The sequence below is a fragment of the Astyanax mexicanus genome, unplaced genomic scaffold (genome assembly GCF_023375975.1).
Source record: "Astyanax mexicanus isolate ESR-SI-001 unplaced genomic scaffold, AstMex3_surface scaffold_35, whole genome shotgun sequence".
Taxonomy (NCBI): domain Eukaryota; kingdom Metazoa; phylum Chordata; class Actinopteri; order Characiformes; family Acestrorhamphidae; genus Astyanax; species Astyanax mexicanus.
The window spans coordinates 501,174-519,209 of NW_026040045.1; the positions used below are offsets into that span (position 1 = coordinate 501,174).

The 18,036-nt window shown below is 42.3% G+C and overlaps 1 protein-coding gene across 1 annotated transcript in view; it reads right to left on the minus strand.

Annotated features, from left to right (window-relative positions):
- Positions 1–5,017: 5,017 nt before the first annotated feature.
- LOC125790235 (uncharacterized) overlaps positions 5,018–18,036 on the minus strand; it is an 80,191-nt gene continuing 67,172 nt past the window's right edge. Inside the window, exon 2 of the mRNA XM_049473229.1 lies at positions 5,018–5,770. The gene's annotated coding sequence lies outside the window, so the exon portion shown is untranslated. The remainder of the gene's footprint in view (positions 5,771–18,036) is intronic.

The following is an 18,036-nucleotide window of genomic DNA, read 5'->3' on the forward strand; positions in this document are numbered from 1 at the left end:
AGCTGCCGGCTTGTTAGCGTACGAGGGCAGGCTGCGACTCCAAAAGAGTGACTGGTGGAGGGATGGAGGTTTCTCACGAACAATGTTTTGAAAACTTCCTCTTCCTCCATTCCAGGCTCATTTCTATAGCCGAAATAAGCGTGCCTGAGGCGGTGATAGTACTGTAAGGGTGTTTCCTGGCGACTCTGCTTTATTGCAAGAGCCGCAGCAAGGCCGGTTTGAACAAGGTGGTTGGAGAACTCATTCTCCAAAGCCTTGCAAAGATCAGGATAGTCTCTCTTAACCTGGGGTGGTTGGCGCTCAATGAAACGTCCAACTTCCCGGCTAGAGGACACCTTAATGAGGTAGATTTTATCATCTACCGTGGCCTTGGGGAAACGGCGTAAGAAGAAGTCAATGTCGCGAAGATACTGGTGGACATCATTAGAACCGTCCGGTTCTGGTTCAAAGCGTGGGATGTTACGCGCAATTTTGTCCAAATCTCTATCAGAGGGTGCTTGAGGTTGCACAGAGGTCCCATGTGGCTGGGAACGCTGAGTGAACCTTGGTTCTACTGGCGCTTCAGCACCTTTAAGGGAGACTAGAGGGATTGTATTTGTGGATGGTTGTTGCTTAGGATCCGGAACCCCAGGGGTTCCTGATTTACCAGCTGGATTGATGGGGGAGTCTCCCTCCATCACCAGCTCAAATGTTAACTCTGTTTGGTCTCGAGTTAATTTGACTGCATTGTTAGCATGTGCTAATTCAGTTTGTAGCTCAACCTGTCTTGCAATAGCATGTTTTAGTTTTTCCTGTGACTGAGCTGCAAGTTGGGTAGCTATGTTGGCTTCCTTTTGAAGCAGCTGCACTTCGGTTTTGAGGTCTCTTTGGTTCATTTCAGACTGTACAGTTTTGTTCTCTAGGTCTGCAACTCTATCATTTAAAGTCACAATCTCTGCTTGGAGATTTTGAATGGTTTTGGAGGAAGCAGCAAGTTGATCCTGTGACCACAGCAGTTGTTTCCACAGTATTAGGGAAATCGGATCCACTTGTTGCTTGCCCTCAAGGATTTTAGATACACACTCATTGAGGCTTTTGGCAATTAGTGCATGGAGACCCCCACTGTCCGTTTGTTGGACTGGGACGGTAAGTCCTGGGGGTAAACCAGCTGTAAGCTCTAAAAGAGCTTTTTCAGTGACACACATTTTGATTTACGTAAAGCACGTGGAATCAAACAATTTTGATGACAAACAAGTTTATTTTATGTTCGAGTCAATTAGCATTGTGCCTTTTATAAGAAGAACATCTGTTAAAAGGGGGCGACCTAAGGTTACAATTAGTAGATTAATTTTAAAAGAATAGTTAGATTTGTTGTCAGTGGTGCTAGTGAACAGTTTAATAACTGTAGGCCACTATATGCAGTAGGTCTAAATATGGGTATAGTTATTAACTATGTACAGGATGGGAGAATTTAACTATGTATTAAGCACAGGTGTGCTGGGTATATGGTTGAGTAACTGATAACTGGATACGTTTTTTTTTTTTTTTTTTTTTTTAATGGTTAATTAATTAATTAATTTCAATTACTTATTAATAATTGATCTTAATCGATCAATAATTAATCTTAATTTATTTGAAGATGGTTGAATTAAATTGAAAATAATTAATTAACAAAAATTTCATTAACTTTACTTAATCAAATTGATTAAAATGACCAGTTAATTATTTTATGTTGTGATTAGTTACTCAATGGAGATAGCTATTTAGCTTGGTTCAATGTAACATAAAGAGTAATGTTTGAGAGAGCAGACCTGAAACTTAAATTTAACTATTTAATATTAACCGATTAAATGAATGCAGTTATTTGTTTACTTATTCACATACCATTTAACCCAACCACAATGCAAATTCCCTTTATTAACTTAAAAAAAAAAATTGTTTGAAGTTGGCACCCTCTGGCGACAGACACTCTAAATGCGCTCTACAAGATTATAGCAATTACACAAGTACAACACCAGGTGGCGACACAGCTATGTGGCTAAGTGGCTCCCTCTGGTGGTCAAACAAATGAAATGCACCTTTCTGCACTGTATGCAGTTACCCAAATCAAACACCAGATGGCGATGTGGCAGTGTACCCCCCCTAGTGGTGAGGGGTAGTAAAACACCCTTTGAGTTTGAGTGTAAATAGTCAGGCTGTCCACCAGATGGTGGCAGAGGCCGACTGGTGGGAGTGGTCACGCCCACTGATGATGCCACGTTAAGGACCGCCCTTTGGGTCTGGGACCTGGTCAGCAGATTTGACTGACTCAGTCGACTGTGAATAGCAGAGGAGGAGGACTCGGCGGTCCAAAAGTTTAACACAGCAGCAACACACTGACTTCACAAGATGAGCAAAGAGGATTTACATCCTGGCGTGGTTAGTTTAATCACGCACACAATAAACTTCCTGCCACTCAGGGTGGTGTTACGTAAAAGTTAGCTACTCTTTTACGCACGTGGAAGTGTCCAGTACTGCGGGATTTTACGGATTTCGCGCAAAAACCGGCAGTTTTAACTGGAGCGCGGAGTCAATGAGCCGGAAATCCGCGACTCAGAGCTGCGCGAAGGCCTTATCAGATCAACACTGGCAAAATATGTCTATTTTACCGGAAACAGTTCGAACTTTATGTAAGTACACACGTATATACACGTATATACACCCGGGTTTAAGGTTACCCACACACGGCGGTGTGTCAACCAAGCTTATTTTACAAATAAGCGTAATGTTTCCAAGAGCGCTCACGTACCACACACACAACTGTACACGTTATACAGACACACAGGGGACCGTGCGCGCGACGCGCACACACAGCGGGGGACTGGCCAGTCCTGAATTGTAAACAAAAAACACGTGTAGAACATGTGCGTGTATTTCTAACACGCTGGGTTTATGCAGTTAACTCCAGCTAGGCCAGCTAGCCAGCAGCTTACGCATTCAGCAATAAAACAAAATACACTTTATTCTGCAACTTACAGCGCTATTTTCTGGAACTGGTTATGAAATGTGTATACTCTGGTCCCGCGGCGGAGAGCCAATAAGAATATAATCCTGCCCCACGTCGGCGCGCCAAATTATGTAGCGGGCTCAGTGGTTTAATACCTGGTGCTAATTGAGATGTTGAAATATTTTTAATTGGGCGCCAGTTATTAAATTAATTTAATTAGATTAATTAATAAATTAATTAATCAAATTAATTAATAACACAAGACATCTCAGGGTGTGGTTTCTACAGGTGACAGAAATTTTCATAACCAAGTTATCCAGAAAAACACACTGAAATGACAGGTTTTGTAAAATAAAAGTATTTATTAAATCACACAGATATGAGTAAATAATTCATTAAAAAGTCATAAATGTAGCCATTAGATATCAAATCATAGTGTAGAATGATAAATGAGAAGTAAAACAACAAACACGTTATAATGCTGATATGAAAGGAATGAAGATTAATAGAACTATTAAGTGAATATTTCTAAATAAGGGTCTAAGGCATTTTGAGTCTACGAAACCAATTCTTATTTCCACCCAAGACACTCAAAATGAGTCATCTATACTAAAGACGCTCTATTAAAGACCCGACCCAAACCATGACCAACAGAACACCATCTGCCGAAAGATTAAACCCAGCTCTGCCTTACTCTGAGGTGTTGAAATGGGCCTCGGTGACGTCCGTCTGTGTTGGTCGTCTGATGCTTCACCCCGAAAAAGGATCACGTGAGCCTGTCTGCAGGGTGTTTGACTTCCTGTGTCAGCACGGAGCCCCATTAGAACCCACAGGGTAAATCCCCACTCTCAGCTGGCTTGCTGGTGGCCTCCGGACCGCAGGTTTCTGGGTTGGATCTGGCGGATCTCCTTTTCAGCTGTACTTTAGCTAAACTTAGATGGAATAATGCTTGGCTTCGTAGATTGTAAAATAACCTTAGATATTTTAACTAGGATAGCTAATATTAATATACTTGAAGATTAAATGCACTAGTCTAAGAAAACTAACTTAAGATGACTAAACTAACAGTCTATCCTTTCTCCATCTCTGGGCTCCCTAACCTCTCTCCTCTAACTGTTTTCCTCAACTCATCTTCTCCAACTCCTTCTCCCACTCCTTCTCTAACTGCTTCTCCTCCAACTGCTCTGACCTGAACTACCAAAACTCAACTGGAAACTCTAAACTGGAAACTGAACTGTGTCTGCCCAGTTTAACTATTAGTCTCTGTGGCCTGTTTGGCCCCTGAGCTATGATTGGCCCTGTGGCCCAAGTGTCGGTGTTTTGATTGGTCTAGGAGCAATTTCAAACTTTGGTGGGGAAGATGATCTTATTCACAAAGGGCCATAAACCCCCCCTCACATGGTCAGCATGCATCAGCTATTGGTCTATTTTTCTAATAGACCCAACCAAAAGAAAACTCAACTAAACAGTGGATCAAAATACATTTTTCAGCATATCAGTTTGTGATGATAAATTCAGGAAACACAATCTTACAATTGAATCACAATAAATGTAATATATATATATTGCCCACAAACAGTTTTGTAATACTCAAGATAATCTTAGAAATACAATGATGGATGGTACTCTGTCAGAAAGAGATCAAGAGTCATGATATTATTTAAACCCAATTAAATCACTTAAAAGAAAATACATGGTTAAACCACTGATAACCAAATAAAGCTAAATTATCAAATGCTAGTTAAACCTTGTTGATTCAGACTTGAATGTGTAGGAAAATTTAAATCAGGACACATCCAGACACATATACCATATACCAGACACATATACCATTATTTAGTAAACATTCTATAAAACACCTTTTTATATAGTCAATTTATATGTATTTTCAGCAAAATCTTCTTAGTGAGAAATTTCTCCCCTCTGCTGAGTGCTCAGATAAGGCTTGATCCTTGCCTGTCGGAATTTACGACGGTGGGGGAAGGAGTTCTTTCTGCACCCCACAGAATTTGAGCCTGCAATGTTGAAAATGGAATCCCAAGCTTAGAACATTTCTCTTAATTTCATTAATCTTATTTCTAAGTGATTGCAGAAATAACTAGGCACAAACCCCTAAATTGGTACAACATTTGGTGAATTAACAATTTCCAAGGCATTAATTAAGTTTTGACACTCTCTTAAGTCCGCAGTCCCGTCCTAGTGATGGTGTTGCAAATGTTCCAAATGTTTACATTAACTCCGAGGTTTATGACTTGGAGGAATGTAAACAGAATTTTACCCTAAACTCGCATTTAGGGCTCTTGAGCGAGGCTGAGTGAAGAAATAGTCAGTAAATGTCATTTTGAAATTTAAGGTTGTTTGAAAAAAAGATTACTCCAAGGTTTTTTTAGAGTGTTCTGGGTTCGAAGTTTCCTTATAGGCCGTAAAGTGGGGGTAGTGTGTGTTTGTGTCCAAGCAATGAAGAAATCCTCTGGTTAATCCACTACATTCCCCCCCCATCGATCGATGGGCCACTGGACGTTGGGTCATCGGTCGATGTCAACGTGGATTTCTGTAGACAGAGCATGTTAGGGTACATCTTTCATGCAATTGGTGTCCTGTTGGTCATGCTTTCTTAAGACAATCTACTACAAGGTCGCTGACAGAGTTTTTGGTCTAAGGGATATACAATTTCTCTGATGATCAGTTTTTTGTTGTAGCTATTGGCTTTTGGTTCTGAATAAAATAGTTAATTTAATGTGATAGTGTGGCAACAAGCATATGAAAGGGTCACAAATAGTTTGCTAGCTATTTGTTCCTTTATAACTTTATCAAGACAACCTACCCATAAGGTATGCTTCAATAATTAGCCACTACTTAGTCAACAATTGAGAACAATATAGCGGAGCAAACGTAGTCAGAAGGGAAACAAAATATGTTTTGGGCACCTGAAGAGAGGAGAAAAAAAAAAAAATTGGCACCCCCCCTTCTCCACGTATTTATTATACTGCTATGCTAATGGTTTGAAATGGTGATTCAAACTCTAGGTTTAACAAAATATCCAATTTGTTGTGGGTTATGCTACTCGGATAGGTGAGTTCCAGACAATGAATGTGTGGTACGTTCTCAATTTAACAATTGCGTCAGGCCAGAAAATGGTGGACAATGAACACTCAGTGTGTCTAAGTATTTGGCCCAGTATTATGATTTAACCTAGGGCATTATTGGTCCCGACTTGTCCCATGAGGCTTTTGCATAGTTTAATTGGGTTACAGTGAACTTGTTTGAGAATCAGTTTAATAAAACACTGACGATGCGGGATTTGGTTCCAGATGCGAGGCAGTTTGTCTGCCTTTGCCTGAGGACCAAACCAATGAGACCTGAGCTCGCGAATTGTTTTGCCAGTGCTGTGCTGGGACCTCACCAGTAGCTTGTCAGCAGTGTAGCACAATGGTTAGTATCCAAGCGTGCTTTTTCCCAGTTTTGGGTGTTTCCGCAGTTCACCGCTAGAACGGTGAGATATACCAACACCTGAGAAAGTGTGGTTCAGCGAAAAAGTTGTGGCCTGAGCCATTTCAATAGGGTCTGGGGGACGTCCCCCCCATCTGGCAAATGCACCTGCCACAGTGATGAGATGTTTGTTCCTTCGGACAAATTTCATGAGTCTTTCGACCCAATCCATTTGTGGAATTGGCCATATACCACACAGATCTTCTGAAGATTGGGGCTGAAAACACACTAGCCTTTTTCCAACAAGTGGCAGATATGTCAATTGTGGGAATGCTTGGTGTGTTTCCCCCATCATTTTGTGGTCCACCCATGGGTGATCGAGGGCCTGGGCTAGGCTCTCCCCCCCATGGCGCTGAGGCACCACGAATGAAGATGAAGCGTGTGTATCTGGGGCATAAACAAACAGGCCCTTGAGCATCCTGAAAGACGCACAGTAAGTGGCAAGTGGATCAAGTTGAAATGCCAGTGTTCTGAAAGAAGTGTTGCCACATGCACCAATTGTCATGTTAACTTTCCATTTGATTTGAGCATTCCGAAAAGCACATCCATCTGTGTAGATGGTGGGAATGTTTTTACATTCATAAGAATCCAAGGGACTGTGTTTGTCTGGAACCACTGGTGCAGGAACAAGAAGAGAACAATCCTTTTGGTGCACGAACAGAGGATCACAGTTAGTCCGTGGCAAGGAACCTGCAGGTGTTCTGTGAACAGCTGACTTGTCAGCCCATGGAACAAAGATTTCACCGTTGACCGTTGTGTTAAGAGTGAATGACTTTCCAGCTTTTGGGTTGTACTCATCTACAGCCGTAGAGGGAGTCAATGCCCATGAACAGGTGTTTTGTTTTAGAATCATGGTAGGGGATTCTGAGGATGGTGGTTTCAGAACCCTGACAGTGAGCTTCTCATTGATTCCCGTGGAATTTGAAGGTTCAATGAGCTTGTGTGGCTCAATGTTGCTAGCAACATGATAGCATTGAACTCTATCCTGTGCCTTAGGACAGGGCAGGGGTTCGCAAACCTGTGCCCAGATTCTACGATGCTGAAAGTCAATCAATGGTTTGAACCGGTCAAGGAGGTCTTTGCCAAAGAGCAATGGGACGTTCTCCAACGGAGAAATGTGAATTGGATGGGTGAGGCTCATTGGACCGATGGTAACGTGCACCAGGGCTACAGAATGCAGAGTGATACCAGTGTGCGAATATGGTTGAAGGTGAAGAGCACACTTTTTCAGAGGTATCTCTTTGTTGTTTCGGCGGGCTGTCGCCCTCACCTGGTCAAAAAGTGAATTTGACATTAAAGAAATGTCTGACCCCGTGTCCAAAAGAGCTTCATACCCGAACACATTTTCCAGCCAGGTGGCTAGGTAGAATTTTGGTGTTGAACCTTTCTCGGTTAAGAAACCCAAGAATTGTTTAGGTATTGGATCCTCCAGGCTGAGGGAAGGAGCTTCCTCAGTGTGGTTGTCTTCAGCGTCTGGCTGTACAACCAAGGCTGCATTGGAGTGGATGGATTTCGCACCCCCCCAAGCAGGTTGATCTGGAGCATGGACAATTGGCAAGAATTCAGATTCAGCATCGTCCTGCTTGCGTATTTCGTTACGAAATTGTCTGAGCAGACTGCCGTCTTTAGTGCTCAGGTTAGTTGGATATGTCTCATCCTTGTGCCCTTTAGGTGGACACCAACGTTTGTGGTGCTTTGGGCTCTTTCTCCTGAGCGGAGATTGAAGTTTGCTGGAGCTCTGTGCTCGAGCATGGTGCTGTGAGTGTTTGCCATTCCAACTGCGTTTTATCCTACCTTTCCTTCGATAGGTGGGCTTTTGGTCACTTTGCTTGGCCCAATGTAGGGACGAGCGACGCCAAGAGTGGAACACTCTTAGGTGGCATTGGAGCCTTGTGTGCCCCTTTTTGCTTGACGTAGGAGGACTGCTCATTAATTATCAGGACGTCATTTGACTCTGATTTTTTATTAATGTTTTGTTGGAACTTAGCAAATCCTCTGAGAGCCAAATCACGCAGCTGCCGGCTTGTTAGCGTACGAGGGCAGGCTGCGACTCCAAAAGAGTGACTGGTGGAGGGATGGAGGTTTCTCACGAACAATGTTTTGAAAACTTCCTCTTCCTCCATTCCAGGCTCATTTCTATAGCCGAAATAAGCGTGCCTGAGGCGGTGATAGTACTGTAGGGGTGTTTCCTGGCGACTCTGCTTTATTGCAAGAGCTGCAGCAAGGCCGGTTTGAGCAAGGTGGTTGGAGAACTCATCCTCCAAAGCCTTACATAGAGCAGGATAGTCTCTCTTAACCTGGGGTGGTTGGCGCTCAATGAGACGTCCAACTTCCCGACTAGAGGACACCTTAATGAGGTAGATTTTATCATCTACCGTGGCCTTGGGGAAACGGCGTAAGAAGAAGTCAATGTCGCGAAGATACTGGTGGACATCATTAGAACCGTCCGGTTCTGGTTCAAAGCGTGGGATGTTACGCGCAATTTTGTCCAAATCTCTATCAGAGGGTGCTTGAGGTTGCACAGAGGTCCCATGTGGCTGAGAACGCTGAGTGAACCTTGGTTCTACTGGCGCTTCAGCACCTTTAAGGGAGACTAGAGGGAATGTATTTGTGGAGGGTTGTTGCTTAAGATCCGGAACCCCAGGGGTTCCTGATTTACCAGCTGGATTGATGGGGGAGTCTCCCTCCATCATCAGCTCAAATGTTAACTCTGTTTGGTCTCGAGTTAATTTGACTGCATTGTTAGCATGTGCTAATTCAGTTTGTAGCTCAACCTGTCTTGCAATAGCATGTTTTAGTTTTTCCTGTGACTGAGCTGCAAGTTGGGTAGCTATGTTGGCTTCCTTTTGAAGCAGCTGCACTTCGGTTTTGAGGTCTCTTTGGTTCATTTCAGACTGTACAGTTTTGTTCTCTAGGTCTGCAACTCTATCATTTAAAGTCACAATCTCTGCTTGGAGATTTTGAATGGTTTTGGAGGAAGCAGCAAGTTGATCCTGTGACAACAGCAGTTGTTTCCACAGTATTAGGGAAATCGGATCCACTTGTTGCTTGCCCTCAAGGATTTTAGATACACACTCATTGAGGCTTTTGGCAATTAGTGCATGGAGACCCCCACTGTCCGTTTGTTGGACTGGGACGGTAAGTCCTGGGGGTAAACCAGCTGTAAGCTCTAAAAGAGCTTTTTCAGTGACACACATTTTGATTTACGTAAAGCACGTGGAATCAAACAATTTTGATGACAAACAAGTTTATTTTATGTTCGAGTTAATTAGCATTGTGCCTTTTATAAGAAGAAAATCTGTTAAAAGGGGGTGACCTAAGGTTACAATTAGTAGATTAATTTTAAAAGAATAGTTAGATTTGTTGTCAGTGGTGCTAGTGAACAGTTTAATAACTGTAGGCCACTATATGCAGCAGGTCTAAATATGGGTATAGTTATTAACTATGTACAGGATGGGAGAATTTAACTATGTATTAAGCACAGGTGTGCTGGGTATATGGTTGAGTAACTGATAACTGGATAAGTTATTTTTTTTTTTTTTTTTTTTAATGGTTAATTAATTAATTAATTTCAATTAGTTATTAATAATTGATCTTAATCAATCAATAATTAATCTTAATTTATTTGAAGATGGTTGAATTAAATTGAAAATAATTAATTAACAAAAATTTAATTAACTTTACTTAATCAAATTGATTAAAATGACCAGTTAATTATTTTATGTTGTGATTAGTTACTCAATGGAGATAGCTATTTAGCTTGGTTCAATGTAACATAAAGAGTAATGTTTGAGAGAGCAGACCTGAAACTTAAATTTAACTATTTAATATAAACCGATTAAATTAATGCAGTTATTTGTTTACTTATTTACAAACCATTTAACCCAACCACAATGCAAATTCCCTTTATTAACTTAACAAAAAGTTTGTTTGAAATTGGCACCCTCTGGCGACAGAAACTCTAAATGCACTCTACAGGATGATAGCAATTACACAAGTACAACACCAGGTGGCGACACAGCTATGTGGCTAAGTGGCTCCCTCTGGTGGTCAAACAAATGAGATGCACCTTCTGCACTGTATGCAGTTACCCAAATCAAACACCAGATGGCGATGTGGCAGTGTACCCCCCCTAGTGGTGAGGGGTAGTAAAACACCCTTTGAGTTTGAGTGTAAATAGTCAGGCTGTCCACCAGATGGTGGCAGAGGCCGACTGGTGGGAGTGGTCACGCCCACTGATGATGCCACGTTAAGGACCGCCCCTTGGGTCTGGGACCTGGTCAGCAGATTTGACTGACTCAGTCGACTGTGAATAGCAGAGGAGAAGGACACGGCTGTCCGACAGTTTAACACAGCAGCAACACACTTCACAAGATGAGCAAAGAGGATTTACATCCTGGCGTGGTTAGTTTAATCACGCACACAATAAACTTCCTGCCACTCAGGGTGGTGTTACGTAAAAGTTAGCTACTCTTTTACGCACGTGGAAGTGTCCAGTACTGCAGGATTTTACGGATTTCGCGCAAAAACCGGCAGTTTTAACTGGAGCGCGGAGTCAATGAGCCGGAGATCCGTGACTCAGACCTGCGCGAAGGCCTTATCAGATCAACACTGGCAAAATATGTCTATTTTACCGGAAACAGTTCGAACTTATGTAAGTACACACGTATATACACGTATATACACCCGGGTTTAAGGTTACCCACACACGGCGGTGTGTCAACCAAGCTTATTTTACAAATAAGCGTAATGTTTTCAAGAGCGCTCGCATACCACACACACAACTGTACACGTTATACAGACACACAGGGGACCGTGCGCGCGACGCGCACACACAGCGGGGGACTGGCAGTCCTGAATTGTAAACAAAAACACGTGTAGAACATGTGCGTGTGTTTCTAACACGCTAGGTTTATGCAGTTAACTCCAGCTAGGCCAGCTAGCCAGCAGCTAACGCATTTAGCAATAAAAACAAAATACACTTTATTCTGCAACTTACAGCGCTATTTTCTGGAACTGGTTATGAAATGTGTATATTCTGGTCTCGCGGCGGAGAGCCAATAATAATCCTGCCCCACGTTGGCGCGCCAAATTATGTAGCGGCTCAGTGGTTTAATACCTGGTGCTAATTGAGATGTTGAAATATTTTTTTATTGGGCGCCAGTTATTAAATTAATTTAATTAGATTAATTAATTAATTAATTAATTAATCAAATTAATTAATAACACAAGACATCTCAGGGTGTGGTTTCTACAGGTGACAGAAATTTTCATAACCAAGTTATCCAGAAAAACACACTGAAATGACAGGTTTTGTAAAATAAAAGTATTTATTAAATCACACAGATAGGAGTAAATAATTCATTAAAAAGTCATAAATGTAGCCATTAGCTATCAAATCATAGTGTAGAATGATAAATGAGAAATAAAAGAACAAACACGTTATAATGCTGATATGAAAGGAATAAAGATTAATGTAACTATTAAGTGAGTATTTCTAAATAAGGGTCTAAGGCATTTTAAGTCTACGAAACCAATTCTTATTTCCAACCAAGCCACTCAAAATGAGTCATCTATACTAAAGACGCTCTATTAAAGACCCGACCCAGACCATGACCAACAGAACACCATCTGCCGAAAGATTAAACCCAGCTCTGCCTTACTCTGAGGTGTTGAAATGGGCCTCGGTGACGTCCGTCTGTGTTGGTCGTCTGATGCTTCACCCCGAAAAAGGATCACGTGAGCCTGTCTGCAGGGTGGGTTGACTTCCTGTGTCAGCACGGAGCCCCATTAGAACCCACAGGGTAAATCCCCACTCTCAGCTGGCTTGCTGGTGGCCTCCGGACCGCAGGTTTCTGGGTTGGATCTGGCGGATCTCCTTTTCAGCTGTACTTTAGCTAAACTTAGATGGAATAATGCTTGGCTTCGTAGATTGTAAAATAACCTTAGATATTTTAACTAGGATAGCTAATATTAATATACTTGAAGATTAAATGCACTAGTCTAAGAAAACTAACTTAAGATGACTAAACTAACAGTCTATCCTTTCTCCATCTCTGGGCTCCCTAACCTCTCTCCTCTAACTGTTTTCCTCAACTCATCTTCTCCAACTCCTTCTCCCACTCCTTCTCTAACTGCTTCTCCTCCAACTGCTCTGACCTGAACTACCAAAACTCAACTGGAAACTCTAAACTGGAAACTGAACTGTGTCTGCCCAGTTTAACTATTAGTCTCTGTGGCCTGTTTGGCCCCTGAGCTATGATTGGCCCTGTGGCCCAAGTGTCGGTGTTTTGATTGGTCTAGGAGCAATTTCAAACTTTGGTGGGGAAGATGATCTTATTCACAAAGGGCCATAAACCCCCCCTCACATGGTCAGCATGCATCAGCTAGTGGTCTATTTTTCTAATAGACCCAACCAAAAGAAAACTCAACTAAACAGTGGATCAAAATACATTTTTCAGCATATCAGTTTGTGATGATAAATTCAGGAAACACAATCTTACAATTGAATCACAATAAATGTAATATATATATATTGCCCACAAACAGTTTTGTAATACTCAAGATAATCTTAGAAATACAATGATGGATGGTACTGTCAGAAAGAGATCAAGAGTCATGATATTATTTAAACCCAATTAAATCACTTAAAAGAAAATACATGGTTAAACCACTGATAACCAAATAAAGCTAAATTATCAAATGCTAGTTAAACCTTGTTGATTCAGACTTGAATGTGTAGGAGAATTCAATCAGGACACATCCAAACACATATACCATATACCAGACACATATACCATTATTTAGTAAACATTCTATAAAACACCTTTTTATATAGTCAATTTATATGTATTTTCAGCAAAATCTTCTTAGTGAGAAATTTCTCCCCCCTCTGCTGTGTTTAGATAAGCGGCTGGTCCTTGCCTGTCTGAATTTACGACGGTGGGGGAAGGAGTTCTTTCTGCACCCCACAGAATTTGAGCCTGCAATGTTGAAAATGGAATCCCAAGCTTAGAACATTTCTCTTAATTTCATTAATCTTATTTCTAAGTGATTGCAGAAATAACTAGGCACAAACCCCTAAATTGGTACAACATTTGGTGAATTAACAATTTCCAAGGCATTAATTAAGTTTTGACACTCTCTTAAGTCCGCAGTCCCGTCCTAGTGATGGTGTTGCAAATGTTCCAAATGTTTACATTAACTCCGAGGTTTATGACTTGGAGGAATGTAAACAGAATTTGACCCTAAACTCGCATTTAGGGCTCTTGAGCGAGGCTGAGTGAAGAAATAGTCAGTAAATGTCATTTTGAAATTTAAGGTTGTTTGAAAAAAAGATTACTCCAAGGTTTTTTTAGAGTGTTCTGGGTTCGAAGTTTCCTTATAGGCCGTAAAGTGGGGGTAGTGTGTGTTTGTGTCCAAGCAATGAAGAAATCCTCTGGTTAATCCACTACAAAACAAACATTTTTAACACCACCAAGTGTGTAGTTTGAACAGTATAGTTGCCTAAAATAACCTACATTAAGAATGGATGTTATTTGACTTGTCATTTCTTCAAAACTGATCAAAATACAGTTAAGTGAACATCCACCCTTTAGTGAACATAGCGCCACGTCATCGCTAACGGGGCACCGCCCCTTTTTTCCGCAATGCGACACCCGAAGAGCGCATGCGTCAGTGGAGTCCTCTTTGTTACAGTGAGTAAGCGTATTCGTCAGTCAGTGGAGTCGTCGGAGTTTGACCAAGTAAGTAGCGTTACATTAGAGCTCTTCAGATTTTAGTGATAAATTAGAATAAAAACGGATTTGTCTTAACCTAAAGTGATTGTTTTGATGTTGCTTATGTTTTGTGGCAGAAATGAGACAACAGTTGTGCCCTTTGTGCCATGTGGTGTATAGCAACTTGCCTAAACACCTCTCAGGCATTCATAACGTTGCAAACAAGGAGGAGAAGCTGCTATTGCTTAGCCTCTCCAGCGGACGGTAAAAACTCATTTATTTACGCATATTAGGCTAGTAATAGTTACACTTGATGCTTAATTAGTTTAAAAAAACGTGTTATCCGAGTACATTTGTATAGGATTGTGAAACGCCAGGTAGTGAGGAGTGACGCGAGCCGAGTTAAAAATACAAACAGGTTTATTAGCAGTAAAGCTAACAGATACTGCTAACAGAATAGCCAGGCAAACAAAGATCTCACCGATGACAGAAGACGTAGTCAAAAATACAGTCCGAGTTCGTAACCGAGAAACAGTCCAACCATACATCAAATCCAGAAAGGGCAAAACAAAAGACATAAACCGATAATCCGAAAACAGGGTCGTAACGAGAAGGCAAAAACAATACACAGGAAAACGCTTAGTATGTAACATGAGTTAACAATACCTCGCGGAGTTTGTTTACAAACGGCCGCCTTAAATACAGGAAGCTAGAGGGGAATGAACCGGAACTAACTCAGAACACAGGTGAGTCTGAGCGTCGGAGCGTAACATGATTGGGTGAAGGTGAGCGTGTGTTGTTGACGTTATTGTTCATGGGATCTTGGGAAATGGAGTCAGGTAGCGTGGAAGGAGAACACGGCCGCGTGACAGTACCCCCCTCCAAAGAGTCCGAATAATCCGAAGGATGAGGACGACACAAGGAGACAGCCCCCCCAACCTCAGCGGAGTCCTGAACAGGTGGCCCAGAAACGGGAACGGAATGGATGGAAGCCCTGGACCTGGGACGACCCCTCCTGGGACTGCGGACCGAACTGAGGGACCGGACAGAGACAGAACCACCGCGTCTACCCCTTCTTGGACCTGGAGACCTTCTCCTAGGGCGACCTCTAGGGCGTGGTGCAGGGCGGTATGGATGAGACCGGTGAAAGTCATCCACCATTAAAGGATCCAGGACATCAGTTGCCGGAACCCAACTTCTCTCCTCAGGTCCGTAGCCCTTCCAGTCCACCAGATACTCCAGGGCTCCCCTTCTCCTCCTGGAGTCCAAAAGTCGTTCTACCGCATAAACCGGGCCACCGTCCATAGCCACCGGAGGAGGAGGAGACGCCCCGAGCGATGTCTCATCCAACGGACCAGGGATAACCGGCTTTAATAAAGACACATGAAAAGAAGGGCATACACGGTAGTGAGAGGGTAGATCGAGACGGTAGGTAACTTCATTAATTCTCTTAATGACTTTGAAAGGACCAATATACTTAACTGAAAGTTTCTTATTAGCATCTGGTTGCCGGAAATCCCTTGTAGATAGCCAAACCCGATCACCAGGAGAGTAAAGGGGGGTCTCACGGCGTAGGCGATCAGCCTGTTGTTTCTGCCGTTGTAAAACAGCCTCAATGCGTCTGTGAGTCTCCTCCCACACTTCCTCGCTCCGACGCATCCAATCGTCTACCGCAGGAATATTAGAGGATATTATTAAATAATATTAATATATTTAATATATAATATTAAAGGAATGAACCTAACTCCGCGAGAGAAACGGTCTATAACTGTCATGATAACTGTTTGACCCATAGATTCAGGAAGATCAGAAACAAAATCGACAGCTAAGTGAGACCAAGGCCGAGCAGGAACAGGCAGAGGTACTAATTTACCGGCAGGTAGAGTACGGGGAGTTTTACTCTGAGCACACACAGTACAGGAGGATACAAAATTATGGATGTCAGATCGCATATTTTCCCACCAGAAACGACTCTCTAATAATTGAAAAGTGCGGGTCTCGCCAGGATGTCCTGAAGTAGGAGAAGTGTGAGCCCAAGTAATGAGTCTATCTCTGCACTGGTCTGGTACATAAGATTTGTCTGGGGGGCACTGCAAAGGAGGAGGGGATGTAGAGTTAATTAGATTGATCTCCTCCGAGATATCCCATCTGATAGGAGCTAGAACTATACCTGGTTTTAGAATTGTAGAGGGTTCTGAGGTTTCTACATTATCTTCCTCATAAATTCGTGAGAGGGCATCTGCCTTGGTGTTTCTGGAGCCAGGTCGATAAGTGATTACAAAATTGAAACGAGCAAAGAAGACAGACCAACTTGCTTGACGTGAATTCATGCTTTTCATAGATCTCAAGAATTCTAAATTTCTGTGATCAGTTATTACCACGAAAGGATGTAGTGCTCCCTCTAACCAGTGTCTCCATTCTTCTAAAGCTAATTTAATGGCCAATAGTTCACGATCACCAATACCATAGTTCCGTTCAGCTGGGGAGAGTTTGTGGGAGAAGCAGGGGCGTAGCAGCAAATTCTGGGCCCTGTACACCCTCTATGTTAATGGGCCCCTATCCATGCCAGTAAACAAAGGAAAGTGAGCGAAAATAAAATCAGGATTTTCATGGGCCCCTCTCCCTACTCGGGCCCTGGGTAGTCAGGTCCACTTTTCCCCCCACTACCACGCCCATGGGGAGAAGTAGGCAACAGGGTGCATCTTACTGGGAGAGCCAATATTTTGGGAGAGGACAGCACCTACTCCAACACTGGATGCATCTACCTCAACAACAAAGGGCTCTTTAGGATCTGGATGTTTTAACAAGGGAGCTGAAGTAAACACCCCTTTGAGAGAAGAGAAAGCGTTTGATGCTTCTTCAGACCAGATCAACTTTCTAGCATTCCGTTTCAATAGATTGGTCAGTGGAGCAGCTACAGAACTATAATTACGAATAAATCTTCTATAAAAGTTTGCGAAACCAAGAAATCTTTGTAGTTCCTTTACTGATGTAGGGGTTGGCCAGTTAACTACAGCCTGAATCTTCCTATCATCCATAGTAATGCCTCTGGCACTAATAACATAACCCAAAAAGGAAATGGTAGACAGATTAAATTCACATTTCTCCGCTTTAACGAAAAGCTGGTTTTGGAGAAGACGGGTCAATACAGCACGAACATGGGAAATGTGTGTAGTCAAGTCAGATGAATAAATTAGAATGTCGTCTATAAAAGCTATGACAAATTTTCCTAGCATGTCACGGAGTACATCGTTTATGAAAGATTGGAATACGGACGGGGCGTTCTTGAGACCAAACGGCATAACTAAGTATTCATAGTGCCCCCTAGTGGTGAAAAAGGCAGTCTTCCACTCATCACCCTCTCTAATTCTCACCAAGTTATAAGCACTGCGGAGATCTAATTTAGTGAAGATGGAAGCTCCGCGTAGTTGTTCAAGCGCTACAGGTACCAAAGGGAGAGGATAGGGATAAGTTTTGGTAACTGCATTTAGTTGTCGATAGTCGATACATGGGCGCAGACCTCCATCTTTTTTTTTGACAAAGAAAAAGGATGCGGCTACCGGAGAAGTGGAATGACGAATGAACCCCTGAGATAGAGCCTCCTGCACATACTCCTCCATAGCACGTTCCTCAGTTTGAGTTAAAGGATATATACGTGACTTGGGAGGTATCTGATTGTCTATAAGCTCTATAGCACAGTCATAGGAGCGATGTGGGGGTAGTTGAGTAGCACGTGACTTGCTAAAAACTTCATTCAGATCAGAGTAATCAGGAGGAATATGTGCAAGTGACTCCAGGCCAGGACTCTCTACAGTAGTAGATTGGATCATTAATTTAGGAACAGTAATGCAGTGATCATGACAG